At 44.7% G+C, this 24,237-nt stretch overlaps 1 pseudogene; it reads left to right on the top strand.

Annotated features, from left to right (window-relative positions):
• Nucleotides 1–4,759: 4,759 nt before the first annotated feature.
• On the top strand, nt 4,760–4,877 carry LOC126250125 (5S ribosomal RNA; annotated as a pseudogene).
• The last annotated feature ends 19,360 nt before the right edge of the window (nt 4,878–24,237 follow it).

The raw sequence follows: 24,237 nt of genomic DNA, 5'->3' as shown, positions 1-24,237 counted from the left end.
AGAGCACACTACCAAAATCCTGTTACAAAGTTACGGGGTATTGTCAGGACGAAACGTCGCGGGAAGATGTCGGGGTTGGAACATTTGCACGCAGTGACACTTGCACGGATCCTGGGGCTGTTGCCTGGCTAACCGGCTTTTCACAAGTACAGGCGCACTAAACATCTAAGAAGTCTAGCAGTTCAGCTCGTGCTCACACCGTAGCAGTGAGCAACCATGTATCGCTTTAGGGTGGCTCATTAACGTGTTTCGTGGTAAATTTATTTTTAAGACTGCTGTATTAATGAGAAATGAAAATGAAATTGAACATAATGAGAATTGACAATGAAATTCAACATCTCTTAATATATTTTGATGATGCAAAGAACGGTGGCCAGCTAACTAAGAGAGAAGATATTTCTTAAGACTGTTGCAGCCTTATGATGACTGACGTTTTAGGATGAAATTAATTTACATTTCGTTACCATTTTATTTAAACGTTAAACATAAAAACACAGTATGTCAATGAATATTACTTAGGCTTATTTTGCCTTTCATTAGGTGATCAATGTTTAGTACCACTTTTCGAGTAATACTAATTCGAGGACAAGCTCTTAAGTTGAAGTCTGCCAGTGAACTTCTGTGGGTGGATTTCGTTCTCTTCATTGCGTATAAAAGCAGGATGTAGGAAGTCTAAACATCGACATAATCGTAGCTATAGACTTGTAAAGTTTTGAAAATTTACATTGAAGAAACAGAAGTCTAAGAGATTAATTTTGCTATGAAACTAATCACGCAAACGTTACACTGCAGGTGTATATGTTCTAGTTGTAGCCGAGTTCCCACACTGTCAACATAACCCGAAAATCAGTGAAACTGCGCAATCCTTTTTTTCACATCGCTGTTCGCCTTCCAAGTGTCCATAATCTTTTGCATGTAGTCTATTGTACTATTGCTGTAAACAGAATTTTTTAGTTGTGTTCAACGTTTTGAAGCGCACTAAGCGTATCAAGACACCATTAAATATAATGAATCTATAGACTAGGCATCCTGCACTGATACGTTGATGTCGATGTGTCTGATCGCTCTGAAGTTCCTGACCTGAGCATCATGCTACTTTTCGTCCCCTTAAAAACAGCTACCCTGCATTTTAAGGGGAGACCACACCCTAAAACTTCAATTTTTTCAAAAAAGATTTAATGGCTATTTCATCTTTGGAGTGTTTACCTTTAGATCCCAGAATGATATGGAAGTATTCGAATTAGAAGTACTTCTAAGAAATGTTTGAAATACGGATTACTTAAGGGGCTGTGGCACAATGAAAGATGCCAAATATAGTTTTTGATTTCTATCACCATCAAACAGAACCATGTTTATTCCGAACTTAGCATAAACTCAAACTGGAAAAAGCAAGTTGCAAGATTTCCAGGAAAACTGAAGTGCAACAACTGACAGCTAGTCGTTGGAAATCAATTACTTTGCCTGTTGTCTGTAAATATGAGTTTAGGGAATATACTGAAGTCCTGTTCAGTTCAATCAACAAGCTCCAAGGAAACAGACGTTGGCTTACAAGCAGATATCACTACCACTGCACCTCCTCAAGAAGACGGGGAGATTTTTATCCAGTAAATTCAAGACAAAGCCTGCCCTATCTTGAGATTACAAGAAGCAGCCTCATATAAGCAGGAAGGAAACACCTTATATGATGTCATTGACTTTTAATCGGTATGTGTCTTGTAGTAACGATCATTTTTTGATATAATGTTGAAAGCTATTTTATCAAGAGTTTGTTTTTCTAAGCTTAGAGACAACTTTTTAATCATAAATATTAACCAATCAGAAATAAATTTTAGCAGGATGTAGTCCTGATGTGTTTGCATTCTTCTATGCATTAATATTATCGAAAATATGTTATTTATTTTATCGTCACATTTATATACCGATAGTTAAAGAAAATTTAAGACTGAAATTTGAAATAAACACTGAAAGCAAATTACTAATATTCCTTATTAAACGAATGCACAGAACCCTTGAACTTCGACTTGTGAATGTACCTACAAAATCTGACATGTGAAAATTGCGGTGTAAGTACCAAAATTTAATTTTCAAATATACCATTAAAATCATATTAACAGTTCAAAGACGGCCGCTGGTGGCCGAGCGGTTCTCGGCGCTTCAGTCTGGAATCGCGCGACCGCTACGGCGCAGGTTCGAATCCTGACTTGGGCATGGATGTGTGTGATGTCCTTTAGGTTAGTTAGGTTTAGTAGTTCTAAGTTCTAAGAGACTGATGACCTCATATGTTAAGTCCCATATTGCTCAGAGCCATTTGAACCATTTTGAACAATTCAAAACTCGAAAACCAGTGAAGTTATGGACTGGACTTCAAAACTTGGGTATCGCCACAGCTTTACATAATAGATGCGATTTTAAAATCTGGTTGCTATCGTAAAAGTAGAAGAAAAAGTTAAATTTTTGGGTTTAATCTCCCATTAACGCTTTCAGACCAGAATTTTTCCTGGAGGAAGGAGAATTTTTCTTTATGCTGTAATGCTCTTAGGTGATTTTTTAATGATTTTAGATGCAAGATTTATACAAAAATATTTAGCCATTTTCAAAATATACTTCATATACTTGCCTTCCATTTATTGAGGAAAAGAACGAATTTTGAAATATTCGCTGTTGTAATAAACTGATCATTCAATAATTACCGTGAAATATAAAATTTTCAAAATATATATCTACTTGCCTTATTTTTATTGGCGAAAAGAACGAATTTTGAAGTATTCACTGTTGTAATTAATAAACTTATCATTCATGCAATATAAAAATAGTGATAATATTAATTTAAAAGTGGAATAAAATTAACCAACCCCTTCTGTGTATTCTGGTGGTCACAAGCTATTGCGCATTGCTACATTGACCTGTTGATGTTTTTTGTTGTGAAGCCCAAAAGTTGGCAGCATTTGTACATGATAAAAAGACTGAACATTCACAACTGCGTGAATGAGGTTTCCACAGGGGAGAAATATTTCTATTAAAACCAAGAGACAGTAAAATTTAATACACACCATTATAGCCAGTGGGTCTGAATGGGTTAAGCACTGCGCCGTACACTGTTGAGCCAAAACATTATGACCACCTGCTTAATAGCTTGTTTCTCCATCTTTGGAACAAAATACATAACTGATTCTGCGTATCAGGGATCTGACTGTTGATGGTTTTGTGGAAGTATATGGCATTACATGTCTACACACATAATGTAATTCGCATAAATAATGGGCATCTGATTTGCATGTGCGGTGATGGAGGCCAATAGAGACCAAGATGGGTTCCATAGGACTTACATCAGGCGAATTTGGCCACTGAGATATCAACGTCAGTCCTCTATAATACTCTTCAAACTACTGTAACACGGTTCTGACTCTGAGACAAGGACAGTTATACTGCTGAAAGATGACATCGCCGTCGAGGAAGACATCAAGGATAAAGGGACGCAGGTGGTTCACAGCTGTCAGCGTGTCTTCGATTACTACCACAGGTCCCATGCAAGTACAGGAGAATGTCTCTCATAGCATAATACTGCTCCCACTAGCCTGCGTCTGTGGCGCCCTGCACATTTCGAGCCGCCATTCACCTCGATGACAGCGCTTGTGGAGATGACTATCGACCTAGTGTAACAAAAATGTGATTCACCCGAAGAGCCGACATGTTTCCACTGATCGTCGGTCGAGTCCCGATGATCCCATGCTCACTGTAGTGGTAATTGACGATATCGTTCATTCAACATGTCCGCAGCTCGTGGTCGTGCGGTAGCGTTCTTGCTTCCCGCGCCCGGAATCCCGGGTTCGATTCCCGGCGGGGTCAGGGATTTTCTCTGCCTCGTGATGACTGGGTGTTGTGTGATGTTCTTAGGTTAGTTAGGTTTAAGTAGTTCTAAGTTCTAGGGGACTGATGACCATAGATGTTAAGTCCCATAGTGCTCACAGCCATTTGAACCATTTTTGAGTCAACATCTGAACACATAGGGGTGGTCTGCTGCGGAGCACCATGTTCGACGATGTATGATGAATGGTGTACTCCGAAACACTTGTGTGTGCACCAGCTCTTTCTGCAAATATGTCACAGATCGGCATTTATCCTACTTCACAGAACAGATAAGCCTCGAAACTCCACGTTCTGTGAAGAGTCGTGGCCGTCCAACCATTTAGCGCCTCTACCTCTTTCCGCAAATGCTAACAACAGTAGCACGTGAACATTCGACCAGCTTCGCCGTTTTCGAGATACTCGTTCACAGGCTCCGCTTAGTAATAATTTGCCTTCTGTCAAAGTCGCTTATATCAAGGGATGTCCCCATTTGCAGCTAGGGTGATCCCCCGTCCATATCTGCTCCACTTACATACTTTTGTCACCGCGTCACGTGGCCGCACCGTCGCGGTGAGCAGTGGTCATAATGTTTTGGCTTATCAGTGTATATGCTGTATGTTATTATCTAAGGCTGCGCTGAACCCAACTGCGTTCTTTCTTCTGAAGGCTGCGCTGCTAGGCCTTGCTGCGCTGTGTAATGACGTCTGATCGTCCCATTAAACAGCGAGCGCTCATAACCTAGGCGGCGAGAGAGCATAAGTGCTCTTGCCCGCCTAGCCCCATCCTCAACAGGCCTGCTGTAGTCTACGACAAGTGTTGCTAGAAATTAGTTATAACCTATGTTGAAAGGTTGCAAAACTGCGACCAGTCACTTTTTTATGACACTTTATTTTGTTTCTACCAGTTTCATGCTGGCAACGGCCTTGCCGCAGTGGATACACCGGTTCCCGTCAGATCACCGAAGTTAAGCGCTATCGGGCGTGGCCGGCACTTGGTTGGGTGACCATCCGGGCCGCCATGCGCTGTTGCCATTTTTCGGGGTGCACTCAGCCTCGTGATGCCAATTGAGGAGCTACTCGACCGAATAGTAGTGGCTCCGGTCAAAGAAAACTATCATAACGACCGGGAGAGCGGTGTGCTGACCACACGCCCCTCCTATCCGCATCCACCACTGAGGATGACACGGCGGTCGGATGGTCCCGATGGGCCACTTGTGGCCTGAAGACGGAGTGCTATATAGTGCTATAGTTTCATGCTGGTCTACTATCTTCTAACGGAGGGAGAAAGTATGGATTTTATTGCGTGTCATTTGCCTGCGTCTCCGCTGCAAAGATTTTGTTTCGGTGTCCGCCCATGCAAATCTTGATTCTAAGAACCTCTCAAGGCGAATGCTGCGATTATTTCCTAGAAAAGTCTTCATTAGGGTATATTTTACAAATATATATTTTACAAATTTCAAAAGACGTTTAGGCAACTTTGTGTCGTCTCTAGGAAACACCACGAGGAGGTAGTCTCTTTTCGTCACCCATTAAATTTATTTAGAGTATTTATAAGATTGCCAATGACTGTATTAAACTACTTTTCAATATTTACAAATTTTTCAATGATTCTCACGTTTTCTTCGTCATTGTAACTTCTGTGCGTAGGCCACACAAGTCATAAATGATTTTAAGGTACCATCAGTTTGGCCTTTCTTTAAAGCCTTTCCAATCATTTCGTCAATCTTCATTGCGACTTTTCTTCTTCTACCACTAAAGTTGAAAATTAGTCGGTTAAACTGGTGGCCGTGGTACTCTGTTCTCCTCGAAGATTTTTCACTAATGAGTAAACATTTAGATGAACTTTTGATATGAATGTATTTATTGTTCGGTTCCATCCTTCGGAGACGTTATTAATGCAATGGCGTCTTCCATTGCAATTCTACATCTCAGCATATTTTCATTATTAAGTCACTGGCCCACAAAATTGTCATAAAAGTCCTGAACTTTCTGGTTTTTAGGTGTACTCTCCTGAATACACAGCCAACTATCATCCAACATTTCCAGGGGAAGAGGTTCCACAGCGGAACACATTTCTATTTGACAGCGTATTTCCTCGTTTCATTATAAGAGGGAACGAGGCTGCAACACTGAACTTGTTTCCACAAACGTTGATTAAAATCATAATTGCAATCAGTAATCTCTGTTCCGGGAAACAAACTGTTAGCTGCTTGGACGATGGTAATTTCGAAGTCCATCATCAGAGATGCAGGGTTCCATCCAGGCACGTTAGTTTTAATAGCTTTAAAAAATAGGTTCATAAGTTTCTCGCTTTTTATTTGGCAGCAAAGCATAAACAACTGGAATGGTGTTTGTTTCCTCCGAAGAACTATTAAACTCGGCGTGGAGTATAAACAGCTGTCCAAACTGCTTGCTCGAACTCTTGAGCGTTCCATCCACAAAGAATGATTCGCAGTTTGAGAAACGCGCTCTTCCCTTTTCGCTGTCATTGGATCCTCTGTTATCGTCTGGAAGTAAAAAGTTGCTACCATCATTCATCAGTAAATTATTTCTGTAGAAGAATGTTCCTCCAGAATTTCCCAGATATTTTTGACTAATTTGATGTAACGGCCGGCCGCGGTGGCCGAGCGGTTCTAGGCCCTTCAGTCTGAGCTCTAAGTTCTAGGGGACTGATGACCTCAGATGTTAAGTCCCATAGTGCTCAGAGCCATCTGAACAATTTTTTTCGATGTAACGGTTGTTTCGCACTTCTGTATGAAGGTAAGATGTCATTAAGTCGTAACATCGATTAAAGAGTTGCCCTGTTTTTTTTTAGATAGCCTTCTTTTGCATTTATTCTTTTTTAAGTTTACACAACGCCAGTAAGTGACTTCTTGATTGTTTGTGTAGTCCACTATATACTGGTGCCCGTTGTAAATCAGTAAAGGCTTCCCTTTGGTGGTCTCGGTGAACTCCATTATCTCAGCTCTAAAACACGGAACTCTCCTTGCCAGTCAGAGGTCAGCTGCGGTGCTGAATCCTGGGAGAAAGCCACGCACGCTATGAACTGATGCAGGGACGGGGAACCTTGTGCAGGAGACGGGCTTTGGCCTACCCAGAATACGCCGCAGAGAGCGGGGGACAGGCCGCTGTGTCCTACTTCCGCAACACCCCGTCCACTACCTAGTGTCCTGGGCTCCCTGCAAAAGTCAACACGTTCTCTTACCGTATGTGTCACTCTGTGCAAGTGTCACAAACTCTAAGATGTCCAAGGAGGTATTTTAGTGCAATGGTGACGCCTCAACTCAGTCACAGATGCTCCTTATCTGTGCTACCAAATGGCCGGCCGGGGTGACCGACGGTTCTAGGCGCTACGGTCGCAGGTTCGAATCCTGCCTCGGGCATGGATGTGTGTGATGTCCTTAGGTTGGTTAGGTTTAAGTAGTTCTAAGTTCTAAAGGGACTGATGACCTCAGAAGTTAAGTCCCATAGTGCTCAGAGCCATTTGAACCATTTGTGATAAAAAAAAATGTTGCCAAAAACCGCCGCCGCTACGCTCGTATTTTCCAGACGTGCGAGCATCACCCAGCGACGTCTTCCTCTTTCCTTGGATGAAGGAACTGTGGCAGGCATTTCGAAAATGACGACGAGGTACACCGTCCCTGAACAGCCACACTGCATTCTTCTATAACCAAGGTTTCCACCAAGTCATTCATCGACGGAAAAAAATGTGCCGCGTTAAAGGGTGAATATTTAGAGACCTAGTAGCAAGGCTCATGGACGCAGCTTGAAGGTTTCGATGCAATAATTAAAACTATGTCACTACCCCTCACTGTAGTGCGACAAAACAAAGTGCGTACAGTTTCTAAGATAGAACGCCCATAAAAGCGAAGTTTTAGTGTTACACTACGATCAGATTAACAGCGAAGGCAAAGATAAACAAAACACATTCTTAAAAGTATGACTTTTAAGATTATATTACTTTTATTATTATTACTCATATATATATATATATATATATATATATATATATATATATATATATATATATATATATATATATATATATATATATGTGTATGTATGTATATATATATATATATTACTTTTGTAGATTATACAGGGTGAATCTTATTAACGTTTGAAAACCCGCGAAGCGACAGATGTGACGCCGAGACAAGTAATTTAATATAAGACACGTGCTTGCCAATACCGGGAAATAACCCAAAAATGGATGAGAAATGTTGAACATGTGACGTCACCAGATGACGTACACTGCCGCACGTGCAGCGGTTGGGCTTGGGCGCGAAGGGATGATAGAGCGACGCAATACTTGCATTCCAACAAAAGTTGAAAATTTCGAAGTGAATATTTAGTTTTTTATTGAAATAAACGACTTACAAATGTATCAACAACGTAAGCGAAAAAGAGCTCTGCAAAAATATCTGTTGTACACTACACTCTAAAGACCTATTCCTCTTCGGTTTCTGACGGAGTTTTATTCCTCAACGATTTCATGTAATCCTTTAGGAGAGAGATCGGTCGATCTTGCTGACAATGGAATAGGCACTTCTATAATGTGACTGTTTTTCAGGTGCTCACGAACCCTGATATCGAAGTAGGATGCTGCACCGTCGTGTTGAAACGACTTTCTCTTGCAGACCACAAGAAGCGCAGTTTCCAACAAGTATGAGAGCGCGTATCATATTCGAGAAACATTTCAAAAAATGGCTCTGAGCACTATGGGACTTAACTTCTGAGGTCATCAGTCCCCTAGAACTTAGAACTACTTAAACCTATCCAACCTAAGGACATCACACACATCCATGCCCCAGGCAGTATTCGAACCTGCGACCGTAGCGGTCACGCGGTTCCAGACTGAAGCGCCTAGAACCGCACAGCCACACCGGCCGGCCGAAAAATTTCAGTAAAAGTGTTTGTACACTGCTCAAAAGAATTGGGGAAACATGAATTTGGGCTCCTACCGTACTCCACTGAACAATAATTGAGGACTTCATATGTTACAAAATTATACCTTTATCTTTCACAAATTAAGTACACAACAAAAAGTTCATTACATTTTCAATTGTTTACATAAAAAGGACTATATCCTACACGTGTCGAAAGACAAAGTGGAAACAGTTACTCATCCCATTATCCTGTGTGCTTTTCATTGGACTTTGAGGGCTTGAGTAATGTGTATGCCACCATGAGGGTTTATCACTATCTGACACCTACAGTATGAGTCTACAGGGGTCACCCTGTGGAATCCGTTTCCATTCATTAAAGAGAGCTAATAAGAGTTCTTGGAGATTCTGAGGTGGTACAAGACAATCATGAACGCGTCTGTCAAGCATGTCCCAGATATCCACGATGGGGTTCAGTTCAGGATTCACTGCCAGCCATTACTTCAATGTCCGGGCTTCACAAAACATTGCTGCTGACGTCCGCCACATAGGCCGTGAGGCCGTGGCGTTAGAAGGAATTCAGGGCCACCGTATGTAGCAGCTACCACATGGTCCAACAGGATCTCTTCGATGTACTGCCTGGCGGTAAGGTGACCTTGGACAACGAGAGACGTATGTCAACACTGAAGCCTTCCCACATCACAGAGTCATGGAAATTTATATTCTTCCTGGACAACATTTGGCAGGAACCGCTGACCAGAGGTCTCCTTACCCAAACACGGCCATCAGCTTGCGTCAGAGAGTATTTGGACTCGTCTGTGAATAACACGTTTCGCCAGTGACGAGGTTGCCAGTTGACACAGGAACGGCAGAGTTGAAGTCGAGCTACAAGATGTTGTCGTGTCAAGCAGGTTACTCGAACACGATATCTGGGTGGTAATATCCTTTCTCGTAACCTGTTCATTACAGTCTGATCGGACACAGCGGCTCCAGTGGCCCTTCTGAAATCATCTTGCAGTGCTCTGGCGGTATCTATACGATGCCGCATCGCAGATATGGCCAGATATCGGTCTTCACGTGGGGTTTTAAGGCGTCGGAGACCTTGTCCAACTCTGACCTGTCCCCCTGTAGTGTGTCCACAACCTATGGATGACACATGGAGAAGCATTGGCATCTGCAGCAACACGACCAAAAGTCCATCCTTTTTTTGCTCAAACAGACCACCCTTGCCACCTTCACTGCAATAATATGTCACACTGCAAGTCCTCGGTTGGATACAACGTCCTTAAAAAACAACTGCCATCTGTGTATCTCGCTAGAAAACACTGAGACACCGATAGTCGCTTCCTTCTGAGGGGTCGCGTGACACCGTAATCCACAACACAGCCACTAGATGACGAATGATTATAATTGTTGCCTACACTGAAAGCGAAGATCTCAAGTCATGCAGTAAGACTAAGTAAGGTACCGCCTGTATCAAAATAGATTTAACATACCGGAGGTTGATACACATATTCCCCTAATTCTTTTGAACAGTGTGTTATTACAGAAACAAATTCCAACTGTTTGAGCTAGGAGCGTAAAAACTAAGAGTTTCGAAAATAACAAGGAATTGTAGAAAATAGAAGCTACTTTTCAGTCTGTGGATGGGCTTGCGTCATGACCGGCTGTAAAGAACGTTCCAGTCAGGAAAAGGCTCCCATTCACAGGCTCAGTGTCCCTGTCGTCGACAATGAATCCGACATGGTTCCAGAGTCCTCGGCCAGGACGGTAAATCATGGGAAGTTGAGTAAGCAGAGAGAGATGGAAAGGTCGGCGTCCCATTACAATGACAGAACGACCAGCTTCCGGGACGTATGCGGAAATCACTGCAGGACCCTCATTTAAACGCTCGCATTGTCGTAGTCTGCAAAACTGTGCGGAGTGAAACATTTCTAATGGTGAATCAATGTTTTGATTTTGCATTGTTTAAATTCTGACGTTGTCGAAATTGTGAGAATTTGTTGCTATTATAATTATTAAATCAACTGCGTAACACCTGTACTTCTAAAACGTTTGGACGAATGCTTTTCAAATGTTGTACAGCTACATGGCTGCTCGGCAAACCACATTTCAGTGTCTGGCACAGCTTTCATCGAACTACCTTCACAATAATGTTCTGTTATTTCAATCTCGAACAGCTCGCGGAAAAAACGAACACTTATACAGGGTGTTTCAAAAATGACCGGTATATTTGAAACGGCAATAAAAACTAAACGAGCAGCGATAGAAATACACCGTTTGTTGCAATATGCTTGGGACAACAGTACATTTTCAGGCGGACAAACTTTCGAAATTACAGAAGTTACAATTTTCAACAACAGATGGCGCTGCAAGTGATGTGATAGATATAGAAGACAACGCAGTCTGTGGGTGCGCCATTCTGTACGTCGTCTTTCTACTGTAAGCGTGTGCTGTTCACAACGTGCAAGTGTGCTGTGGACAACATGGTTTATTCCTTAGAACAGAGGATTTTTCTGGTGTTGGAATTCCACCGCCTAGAACAGTGTTGTTGCAACAAGACGAAGTTTTCAACGGAGGTTTAATGTAACCAAAGGACCGAAAAGCGATACAATAAAGGATCTGTTTGAAAAATTTCAACGGACTGGGAACGTGACGGATGAACATGCTGGAAAGGTAGGGCGACCGCGTACGGCAACCACAGAGGGCAACGCGCAGCTAGTGCAGCAGGTGATCCAACAGCGGCCTCGGGTTTCCGTTCGCCGTGTTGCAGCTGCGGTCCAAATGACGCCAACGTCCACGTATCGTCTCATGCGCCAGAGTTTACACCTCTATCCATACAAAATTCAAACGCGGCAACCCCTCAGCGCCGCTACCATTGCTGTACGAGAGACATTCGCTAACGATATAGTGCACAGGATTGATGACGGCGATATGCATGTGGGCAGCATTTGGTTTACTGACGAAGCTTATTTTTACCTGGACGGCTTCGTCAATAAACAGAACTGGCGCATATGGGGAACCGAAAAGCCCCATGTTGCAGTCCCATCGTCCCTGCATCCTCAAAAAGTACTGGTCTGGGCCGCCATTTCTTCCAAAGGAATCATTGGCCCATTTTTCAGATCCGAAACGATTACTGCATCACGCTATCTGGACATTCTTCGTGAATTTGTGGCGGTACAAACTGCCTTAGACGACACTGCGAACACCTCGTGGTTTATGCAAGATGGTGCCCGGCCACATCGCACGGCCGACGTCTTTAATTTCCTGAATGAATATTTCGATGATCGTGTGATTGCTTTGGGCTATCCGAAACATACAGGAGGCGGCGTGGATTAGCCTCCCTATTCGCCAGACATGAACCCCTGTGACTTCTTTCTGTGGGGACACTTGAAAGACCAGGTGTACCGCTAGAATCCAGAAACAATTGAACAGCTGAAGCAGTACATCTCATCTGCATGTGAAGCCATTCCGCCAGACACGTTGTCAAAGGTTTCGGGTAATTTCATTCAGAGACTACGCCATATTATTGCTACGCATGGTGGATATGTGGAAAATATCGTACTATAGAGTTTCCCAGACCGCAGCGCCATCTGTTGTTGACAATTGTAACTACTGTAATTTCGAAAGTTTGTCTGCCTGAAAATGTACTGTTGTCCCAAGCATATTGCAACAAACGGTGTATTTCTATCGCTGCTCGTTTAGTTTTTATTACCGTTTCAAATATCCCGGTCATTTTTGAAACACAGTGTATCTTTCCGATCCAGCTCTGATTTCCCTTATTTTATTGTGATGATCGTTTCTCCCTATGTAGGTCGGCGTGAACAAAATACAGAGTCCGCCAGAAAATTGTATACACTCTTTGTTAGGCTCTATGGAGATGTCGATATTGTCGTTCAATTTGACATACAAGTGTGTTGTAGTATGGTCTTTGGCTCAACAGATGTTAGTACTTTCATCTCGGTATTGAGAAAACAAGATGGCTGGAGCACGCTTGACATTTGAGCAACGAAAAAGTATTGTGAGGTGGTTTTTCAAGTTTGATAATGCCATTGACGTGCAACGTCAGTGGAGGCGGGAGTTTGAAACAGAACGGCCAACCCGCCTAACAATTAAACGCATCATTAACAAGTTTGAATTGCATGGAACGATTCGTGATATTCACAAAGCAAGATCAGGAAGACAACGTACAGGTTCATGTCCTGCTTCGTCAGCTCTCGTGTTCTAAACGTTTGTTAATTCCGCACAGAAGTCTGCTACGTAATGTGCACTTGAAGTGTGGGTTAGCACTACAAGCATACGAAGAATTCTGAAAGCTGCAAAGTGGAAAGTTTACATTCTACGATTACTGCAAGCGATTAATGATGACGATCCTGATAGCCAAATGCAATATTGCGAATGGTATCAGCAAATGGTAATTGATGACGAACAATTTGTGATGAAGGTAGGGTGGAGTGACGAGGCACAATTTAAACTTAGTGGAACCGTGAATAGGCATAACAGTGTGTACTGGGCACCGGAAAAGCCCCATGTTAATGTGGATAAAGCAGTAAATCTACCAGGGGTTCATGTGTCGTGTGGACTAGGGGCTTAGAAGGACCCTTCTTCTTTGATGCTACTGTCACTGGAGAAGTGTACCTGGAGATGTTACGCACATCAATTTTGCCAGGTATACGTGCGCTTTATGGAACTGACGAAGAGGTCTTCTACCAACAGGACAGGGCGTCGCCACACTACCACCTAGCCGTACGAGCTTTCCTGGATGACAATTTTCTGTTGCATTGGATTGGACGAAGAAAGCCCATTGAGTTTCCTTCACGGTCGCCAGGTCTAACACTTACGAGATTGGAGCGACATGTGTCCGCAGCTCGTGGTCTTGCGGTAGCGTTCTCGCTTCCCGCGCTCGAGGTCCCGGGTTCGATTCCCGGCGGGGCCAGGGATTTTCTCTGCCTCGTGATGACTGGGTGTTGTGTGTCTTTCATCGCCATTTCATCCCCATCGACACGCAAGTCGCCGAAGTGGCGTCAACTCGAAAGACTTGCACCAGGCGAACGGTTTACCCGACGGGAGGCACTAGCCACACGGCATTTCCATTTCCACAGCGACATGTGTAGCGATCTCCACCGTAACATTGACTGACGTAGTTGCGGCGACCGCTCCTCGTTCTGTTATGTGTATAGCCGCCAACGGTGAACATTCTGAACATTTAAAGTAACCATGCGCTAAACTGAAGGTTGCAAAACATGCGTGATCAATTATTAAATGTAAAATAAACACATAAGTAGTACTTTTCGTTCCTTAAAGTGTGTGTACATTTTTCTGGCGGACTCCGTATTTTCGCATTCGGAGGAGAAAGTTGGTGATTGAAATTTCGTGAGAAGATCCCGCAACAACGAGGAAAGCTTTTGTTTTAGTGACGTCCACCCTATACCCTAGATCCCGCCACAACGTGGAAAGCTTTTGTTTTAGTGACGTCCACCCTATACCCTATATCATGTCCGTGACTCTCTCTCCCCTATTTCGCGATAGTACAAAACGTGCTGCGCTTCTTTGAACTTTTTCTGTGTACTCCGTTAATCGTAGCTGGTAAGGATCCCACACTGTGCAGCACTACTCCAAAACAGGACGGATAGCCCTAGCGTAGGCAGTCTCTTTAGTAGATCTGTTACATTTTCTAAGTGTTCTGCCAATAAAACGAGGTCTTTCGTTCGCCTTCCCACAACATTTTCTGTGTGTTCTTCCCAATTTAAGTTGTTCATAGTTGTAATTCCTAGGTACTTAGTTGAATTTATGACCTTTAGATTTGACTGATTTATAGCCTAACTGAAGTTTTAACGGATTCATTTTAGTACTCATGTGGATGACCTCATACTTTTCATTATTTTGGATCAACTGCCAATTTTCACACCATACAGATATCTTATCTCAATCGCTTTGCAGTTGGGTTTGATCACCTGATGACTTTACTAGACGATAAACGACAGCTTCATCTGCAAACAACCTAAGGTGGCTGCTCAGATTGTTTCGAAAATCGTTCAAGTAGAGAAGGAACAACAGAGGGCCTATAACACTACCTTGGGGAACGCAAGAAGCGACTTCTGTTTTACTCGATGACTTTCCGTCAGTTACTATGGATGCACAACTGAGACGATATTCCATAAGCACGCAATTTGATTACAAGCCACATGTGAGGTACGGTTTCAAAAGCCTCCTGGAAATCTAGAAATACGGAATCGATTTGAAATCCCCTGTCGAATTTTCTAAATTTTCTAATTTTGCTGCACATCGACGTGAATTATATGGGCCAGTAATTTAGTGGATTACTCCTATAACCTTTCTCGAATATTAGTGTCACCTGCTCAACTTTCCAGTCTTTGGGTACATATCATTTGTCGAGCAAGTGGTTGTATGTGATAGTAGTCAGGCAACAGGGGTATCACACCACATTGCGGATTGCATACATCCAGGGGCACGCATACATCCAGGAGCAAACTTGATTGATTTATGACCCCCTACCCCTTCCCTTAACCTATTGCTCTGTTAATTTATTTATGACCACACAGGGGTTGATTTATGTCTCCCTGTGGATAATTTGTCCTTCTGAGAAACAACTACACCCCTCCCCATCCTCCTCCTCCACCTCTCTGGAAACCTCCAACCCTCCTCCCTCGCCTTCTCCGATACAAGCATACATTCAGGCCTGACTTGTTCGAATAGCCACTTCCCACTATATCAATTTGATTGACTAATTAATTAAACCAATAAATTAATTAACCTCTCCCCTTCTGGTGAATTCCCCACCCCTCCTCCCCTCTCCCACTGGGAAACTGGTGGCAAAAGGATTCAGTCTGTGCTGCAGAGAAAGGACCTCATGACAGGAAATTCAAATAAATATCAATTACATAGCAAAGGATATACTGTTTATTTATAAAATTCAATTTGCTGGGGTAGGATCTCTTTTTTTATATGGTGGGAAAAGCTCATTATTCTCTGTTGTATTGGAAGATGCGGTTCTTGTGAAACACATTGAAAAGAATTAAATAGCTCGCTTTTTTTCTGAACATGCAAAGAATACCGTCACGAAATCGCTGTCAACATTCTCACCACGTGTAATTACACTGTTAAAAATCTTTCGATCGCATGCACGGCGCATGTGCTCGGGCACTGTGACTGCTGTTGGTCGGCGCACCGCTGGCCGTCTAGCGGAGTTAGCACACCCCGAGTGGCTGCTTCCTGTTGCATGTCACTCTTTGGGGGGATTCCGACCTACCTGTCCAAACCAGCAGACCATAGTGGCTCAGAGTACTGCGCTCATTTTTTTGTGACCATCTGACAGCCTGGTCTGCCCCACAATCCTGATCCTCTTTGTTCGCAGTGGTGTCCTTTGCCATCTCGAGTGGCTACTTCTGGTTGCAGCACCTGCACAATCTGCTCCCAAACAGACACTTTCCATGCCAGGTCAATGGAAGCAGCTGCTCTATCGCCTCGCAGTGCTGTGCAGATACTGACTGAGTTAGTTCACAATACCACCACGCTGGGAGAGGCAAACCCCCACCTTTCCTCCCTCCAATTCCCTTCTCTCCTCACCGGCCGCGGTGGCCGAGCGGCTCTAGGCGCTTCAGTCCGGAACCATGTGGCTGCTACTGTCACAGGTTCGAATCCTGCCTTGGGCATGGTTGTGTGTGATGTCCTTAGGTTAGTTAGGTTTAAGTAATTCTAAGTCTAGGGGACTGATGACCTCAGATGTTAAGTCCCATAGTGCTTAGAGCCATTTGAACCATTTGAACCCTCCTCTCCTCCCCCTCACCCCTCCAGTTACTTCCAGTTGGACAAAGCATCAGGTGGTGCCAACTCTTTGATACATGTGGTGGCAACTTTTTGATACCGATACGTGGGAAATTACTCTCGAAACATATGCACTCACTCTCTCTCTCTCAGGTGGCTGCTTCCTGCCCAGCGAGCATTTGTCAAGTGCCACATTAACGAATTGTTTGTCCTAAACAAAGTAGTGGACACCTGCTAAATCCCCAGCTGTGAATGTCTTGGAAATATCCCCTCATTCTATCAGACTGACTGACTAATTAATTAACTAAATCAATATCCTTTGTGTGTGGGCAATTTTCCTTGCATCCTGTTGGTGGATACTAGGACTTGTATATGTGGCAGGATTCGATCCCACAACTGCCCAGTTTCCATATCCTTCCATATTTTGCCCCCTTGCCTCTTGTTGGCGTATGATGGCACAGTTAGGTCATTTGGCAGGAGGTCCATTATGTTGGAGGTAGCTGAGAATTTCAAATTTTATCTTAGTTGCTCTCCTGCCTCGAGCTGGCCCACAACTGTAGTAACTGGTCCTCAATATCCTGGCAATGGGACAGAGTTGAAATCTGAGATGTTTGTGACCAGATCTAGGGATCTTGCTGACCACAGCAGTACCTCTGCATCACAAATAAAACTCGTAGACACACGTGCCTTTTGTGAACGAGCACTGTCCTGTCGCAAAATGGCACCACAATACTGGTGCACGAGTGGTAACACACGAGGAAACAGAACATCCCTGACGTGCCGTTACGTTTGCAGAATTTCCTCAGTCACGAACAGCCATGACCTGAAGTCGTACTCGATGGCTCCCCACACTGTGACTCCAGGAGTAACACCACTCCGCCTCTAAAAAACATTGGCATAATGGGACCTTTCATCAGGTCGCCACCGTACTCTCCAATGGTGGTCATCTGGGACAGTGTAGAACTGTGATTCATTGCTGAACACAATGCAACACCATTCATCAGCATTCGACGCTTCCCAGTTATGGTACCTCTCCAAACGCATCAGTTTGTATTGTAGTGTTAACGGCAAGCCTATGCACGGGAGAGTAAATTCGTATCTGGTTGCTGCTAGTCTCTGACTAATGGTGTGGAATGACACAGAATGTTGCAGGGAGCCAATTTCTTGTTCTCAGATAGCAGGACAGATGTGAAGGAGTTACGTTTTGGTCGGCACACAATACATCGATCCTCCCTTGTCGTGATTAGATGCAGTCCACTGGAATCTTGACGATGAGTATTCCTGCAATCACTTTCCCGTGTTGTTCGACCCTGGGCCACTCACGTGCAAATTTCTCACAGATACTCGTCGGCACTGTGTGGGTTCTTAGATTTACATCTGGACGAGGCCGAGTGGGTGTTACAACATCAAACACACAAAATACACTCCTGGAAATTGAAATAAGAACACCGTGAATTCATTGTCCCAGGAAGGAGAAACTTTATTGACACATTCCTGGGGTCAGATACATCACATGATCACACTGACAGAACCACAGGCACATAGACACAGGCAACAGAGCATGCACAATGTCGGCACTAGTACAGTGTATATCCACCTTTCGCAGCAATGCAGGCTGCTATTCTCCCATGGAGACGATCGTACAGATGCTGGATGTAGTCCTGTGGAACGGCTTGCCATGCCATTTCCACCTGGCGCCTCAGTTGGACCAGCGTTCGTGCTGGACGTGCAGACCGCGTGAGACGACGCTTCATCCAGTCCCAAACATGCTCAATGGGGGACAGATCCGGAGATCTTGCTGGCCAGGGTAGTTGACTTACACCTTCTAGAGCACGTTGGGTGGCACGGGATACATGCGGACGTGCATTGTCCTGTTGGAACAGCAAGTTCCCTTGCCGGTCTAGGAATGGTAGAACGATGGGTTCGATGACGGTTTGGATGTACCGTGCACTATTCAGTGTCCCCTCGACGATCACCAGTGGTGTACGGCCAGTGTAGGAGATCGCTCCCCACGCCATGATGCCGGGTGTTGGCCCTGTGTGCCTCGGTCGTATGCAGTCCTGATTGTGGCGCTCACCTGCACGGCGCCAAACACGCATACGACCATCATTGGCACCAAGGCAGAAGCGACTCTCATCGCTGAAGACGACACGTCTCCATTCGTCCCTCCATTCACGCCTGTCGCGACACCACTGGAGGCGGGCTGCACGATGTTGGGGCGTGAGCGGAAGACGGCCTAACGGTGTGCGGGACCGTAGCCCAGCTTCATGGAGACGGTTGCGAATGGTCCTCGCCGATACCCCAGGAGCAACAGTGTCCCTAATTTGCTGGGAAGTGGCGGTGCGGTCCCCTACGGCACTGCGTAGGATCCTACGGTCTTGGCGTGCATCCGTGCGTCGCTGCGGTCCGGTCCCAGGTCGACGGGCACGTGCACCTTCCGCCGACCACTGGCGACAACATCGATGTACTGTGGAGACCTCACGCCCCACGTGTTGAGCAATTCGGCGGTACGTCCACCCGGCCTCCCGCATGCCCACTATACGCCCTCGCTCAAAGTCCGTCAACTGCACATACGGTTCACGTCCACGCTGTCGCGGCATGCTACCAGTGTTAAAGACTGCGATGGAGCTCCGTATGCCACGGCAAACTGGCTGACACACACGGCGGCGGTGCACAAATGCTGCGCAGCTAGCGCCATTCGACGGCCAACACCGCGGTTCCTGGTGTGTCCGCTGTGCCGTGCGTGTGATCATTGCTTGTACAGCCCCCTCGCAGTGTCCGGAGCAAGTATGGTGGGTCTGACACACCGGTGTCAATGTGTTCTTTTTTCCATTTCCAGGAGTGTATTAGCTCACTTTATTATAACTTGAACAAGACGAAATACTTATCTCCGAAACAACCCATGTCCACAGGACTGTCTCTGTATAGTTGTTACTGTGACTGAATGCTAACGTAACAGTTGATACAGTACAGAATAATAGTCATTTCTCTGAAATTAAAAACCGAGCGAGGTGGCGCAGTGGTTAGCACACTGGACTCGCATTCGGGAGGACGACGGTTCAATCCCGTCTCCGGCCATCCTGATTTAGGTTTTCCGTGATTTCCCTAAATCGCTTCAGGCAAATGCCGGGATGGTTCCTTTGAAAGGGCACGGCCGATTTCCTTCCCCATCCTTCCCCCACCCGAGCTTGCGCTCCGTCTCTAATGACCTCGTTGTCGACGGGACGTTAAACACTAATATCCTCCTCCTCCTCCTCTGAAATTAAAACTGACTATAAACTTTGCTACATAGTTCTACCTAATACATCTCTCACGCTGCTGACTCTGTAGTGAGACGATGCTGTCATCATCGGCGATTACTGCAGCGTAGGCTGAGCGGCACTCTGTTATGACGTTAGTCAGTCTTGAGCAGCGGCGGCCTACGAAAACTCTTGAGGGCTGTCTACGCTGACGTCTCTCATTCGTTGCTGCGCCTGGCAGTGACTGTGCTACCTGTGGTTCTGTGAAGAGGCACCAACATTGTCACCGTACCTTGTTCTTCGGACGACCTGCCTTCCAAATGGAGAGTCACAATGGAGCCCTTTTCAACAGATGATAACATTGTCTCACATCTCTGTGTCCTCCACTGTGATCACTCAACACCAGACACTGCTCACGTTCCTTCTACAAGGAGTATTAAAAGGTATTACAAGGCGTGCTTGTTGGTAGATGGATATTTTGCTAGTAAACTGATGTTCCTAAACGCTTCGTTTGTGTGCTAGCATCTCTTAAATGTGGAGTATGTTGGCAGATTGGACCACACAAGGTAGACATGGAGTAAAAGAGACATGTTATTTACTGCCAGTGAATACCATTTTAATTCACGTCCAGGTGGTGCTCACTATGACCACCCCCCAACTGCGATACTTTTTGTGTATCGCCTGATGATGTGGCCCCTTCGCTCACCGGACCTGACACCAATGGATTTTCATTTCGGAGGGTACGTGAAAACCATGGTGTAGAGAAACCCGTGAAGTCACCACAAGACCTTGTGGCAGGAATACAAGTAGCAGGTGGAGTCAGCCGTGACATACCGCGAATCTTTGCAAGGGTTCAGCAAGACATCGTCAGGCGATACACAAAATGTAACTACGTTCGTGGCAGTCTGCTGTACATCTTCTGTAAGTGACTTAGAGTAGTGTTTATTGACATTAATATACATTGTCTTCTTTACATATTGCGTAGCTTGTGAGGTCCAAACTGCCTACATCTTCCTACACATTTCAGAGACGCTGTTGCGCAAAAGAAACGTTTCTGAACATAAGTTTATTAGCACAATATGCTTGCATTGTACCCATATACAAACACCACGCCTTGTATCACACTTTTTGATGCACCGTGTACATCCTACCAGTGCTATTAACAATACTAAACACGAACAACTCTAACGCTAACTGTCGGCCGTTCTACCTGCCACAGAGGACTGCAGCTCCAATCACTTACGTACCCGCCGATAGTGCATATGTGTATGAAGTTACATTGACATCCGACAATGTGTTCTTAATTTTTCTTGGCAGGCTGCATACATCGAGATGCTATTTTCAATAAGTTATAGCGTAGGATGGGGGTAATTTGTAATTTTTAACGCTTATATAGGCTTCGATTTTTTTCTGGAACTATACAATTTTTTCTGTGGCGCTGGAAAGAGACAGCCAAGATGACTGCAACGACATAACGTGTGTTTGTGTTTATCAAACAGTAACAAGATAACAGCGCTGCCCACTGCCGGCCCACCGTCACTAGAAAAGCTACCACATACGTCCTAGATAATTGGAGGGGGTACTGGGGCACTCCCGTTGTGGAAGCTACTCGCAGACTTTTGCAAGCCCCAGTATCGAAGCGCCAAAATGGAGATAATAACACATGAAACTGGACAGGAGGTAGATATCAGCTCAGAATCTGGATTCGAGCACTGCAAAACGGAAATACGGCTATGAAGCCTTGAGCCCATCGTTGACCCCGAGTGACTAGGTGAACTGAAGGCACCTGGAGCCAATTGTTCTCCATCGCCCATGGAAAACCAACCTTCCTGATACTGCCGAGAAGACAAAAAGAATTTCTAAGCTATTAATGGGGGTCATATGAAAGTAAGGTTGGGGTTTAACATTCCGTCAACAACGAGTTCGTGAGAGTGGAGCATAACCTCGGATTCTGGGAGTATGGGGAAGCAAATCGACCACCTCGTTTTCAAAGGAACCATCGTGCCAGTGCCTGTAAGTGGTGTATGGAAACCACAGATAACCTAAATCAGGATGGCCAGATTAGGAGTCTGACCTGCTGTCCTCCCAAAATCATATCCAGTGTCCTACTACCGCATCACCTCGCACATTGGAGTCGTATGTGACGTCTCCTGGTTTCTGGAGAAAGAAGAAGAAAACTGAAAACGGGATAGATACTAATACATGCAAACGGAGGAAGATTAACGACAAGCACGCGGTCCAGTCGAAACTGGCACAGTCTGCTCCTGAATGAGGCGTAGGCCAGGGTTCAACTGGGCAGAGAACAAATACGGTGGAAGGGAGAGACAACATCTTACACCAGGTGACTAGGTGAACTGAAGGCACCTAGGGTCAATTGTTCTCCGTGGCCTGTGGAAAATCAATCAGCTGCAGTATAATTCACCCTCATCGGACGCTCCATCGACTCTGGCGGTTAAGATCTCATCTCCCAGTTCCAGCGACAGCTGTGTGTGAGGGGGTTACGTTCTGTCCATTTTTATCATCAGTATGTTACAACAATACTTATAAATATTGAAAAAAAGAAAACGCTGACAGAATCAAAAGCAGTGTGCAAAGTGTTAAGCTAGGAACTGAGCGTCAGGATAGGAGGATTTATGGTTAATAAGGATGCATACTGAAGCACAACTGATTTCGTCACACAGGGTAAAGGGGCTCTACGTATGGGGAGACATGATGAAAGGCTTCAGTCTCTTAGGATTGGTCCATCGCGGGTAATAGCCAGGAACATGGAGAGCGAGCAGCTTCCCACGGCTGCTGCAGTAAACCTCAAGTGATATGATCAGTGGACTGTGCTGCGTCGCACCATCAGGTCAGCGCTGGCGGTATGGCGAACAGGGCCCCGCTTCCCTGCTACAACCTGGAAAACAGGATGAATTTCTGATCTCTGTGCTTTTTTTCGCGTGTGTCGGCACCTTGCTGTATTAAGCGTCGCCAAGCTCGAGAGTGACGTCACAGGCCGCCACACTTTGGCACCATTACAGTGGAAGGTTGTAATCACCTCTGAGCCAAGTTTCAAACTTCTACATCGCAACACTTGTGCAGTCGAAATAAAAAAAGTTATCAATTTAATTACTTCTTACAAGACCTGCATCTTCCCAGACAGCAGAGAATGATGAGCAATAGAAATCCAAACCCTGCAAACTGAATTTTTTGTAAATAAATAATATACTTTTGAATTACCTGTCATGCAATCATTCCTCTCCACCACAGAACCACCAATTTCCAGGTAGGGGATGGGAGGGGGAGGGGAACTATTCTAATAACTCAGGCCTGAAAGTCTACCTTTATCAGCGAGGGGAGCGGGGCGGGTTGGAGGTTTCCTGAGGGTTGTGAGGATTAGGGTTAGGGAGAGGCGTGCGACAACAATAGGTTAAAGACCTGTCAATCAAAAGGATAGATGGTCTCCAGGGGGTCATTAGCTGTCAATCAAAACAATGCATAGTTGCCCCTGATGTAGGCAATCCACACTAACAAACTGTCTCAGAACATAGTTTGTCCCAAATACTACCAGGCTCTGGATAGATATTTTCAAGCTAGAATAGTTTATGATGGGAGGAAACCTCCATAGTACCCAGTCATTGTAATGAAACTTCTAAACAACGGAGATTACTGCATAATAAATGTACAACAAAGAAGGGGGCTATGAATAGAGAGGTAGTGAATAAAACGCTTTGGCTGTTAGGTGGGCAGCGAGTGAAACTTTCATTGACTATAGTAGCAACATCTTATCGAAAGCTCTCTCTTAATAAAAATTCTTGTCTTATCTTAATGATGTTGATGGCACCAACGTTAGCTTCCAGGCACTCATGAATGACACAGGAATTGAAACTGAGTATAGGAAAGCCGGTCATAGTGGCCGAGCGGTTCTAGGCGCTACAGTCTGGAACCGCGCGACCGCTACGGTCGCAGGTTCGAATCCTGCCTCGGGCATGGATGTGTGTGATGTTTGTTAGGTTTAAGTAGTTCTAAGTTCTAGGGGACTGATGACCTCAGAAGTTAAGTCCCATAATGCTCAGAGCCATTTGAACCTTTGAGTGTAGGAAAGGAAAAGCAAAAAGGCTGAACTCCATATTCAAATGTTCTATTACTAAGGAAGTTGCAGAAATAGTAACCCCGTTTACATTTCGCACCAGTGCAAAGACAAGTCATACATATATTAGTGTCAGCGCGCTGAGAAACTGCTGAAATCGCTAAAATTAAACGGGGCTCCAGGGTCCAGGGAATTCCATGCAGAATTTTCGGTTAAGTTAGCTCCCATTTTAGCCATCAAATACCTTAGATTTCTTGAACAAAAATTGCACTCTGTGATTGGAAGAAAGCACAGGTCAGACCCTTCTACAAAGAATGTAGCAGAAGTGGTCCACCAATTTACAGTCCAGTCTCATTGAGATCAATCTGCTGTAGAATTCGAGAAGATATTTTGAGCCCAAAAGTAATCAGCTA

This window comes from Schistocerca nitens, chromosome 3 (genome assembly GCF_023898315.1).
Source record: "Schistocerca nitens isolate TAMUIC-IGC-003100 chromosome 3, iqSchNite1.1, whole genome shotgun sequence".
Taxonomy (NCBI): Eukaryota; Metazoa; Arthropoda; class Insecta; order Orthoptera; family Acrididae; genus Schistocerca; species Schistocerca nitens.
This window is presented reverse-complemented; position numbering and strand designations above follow the sequence as displayed.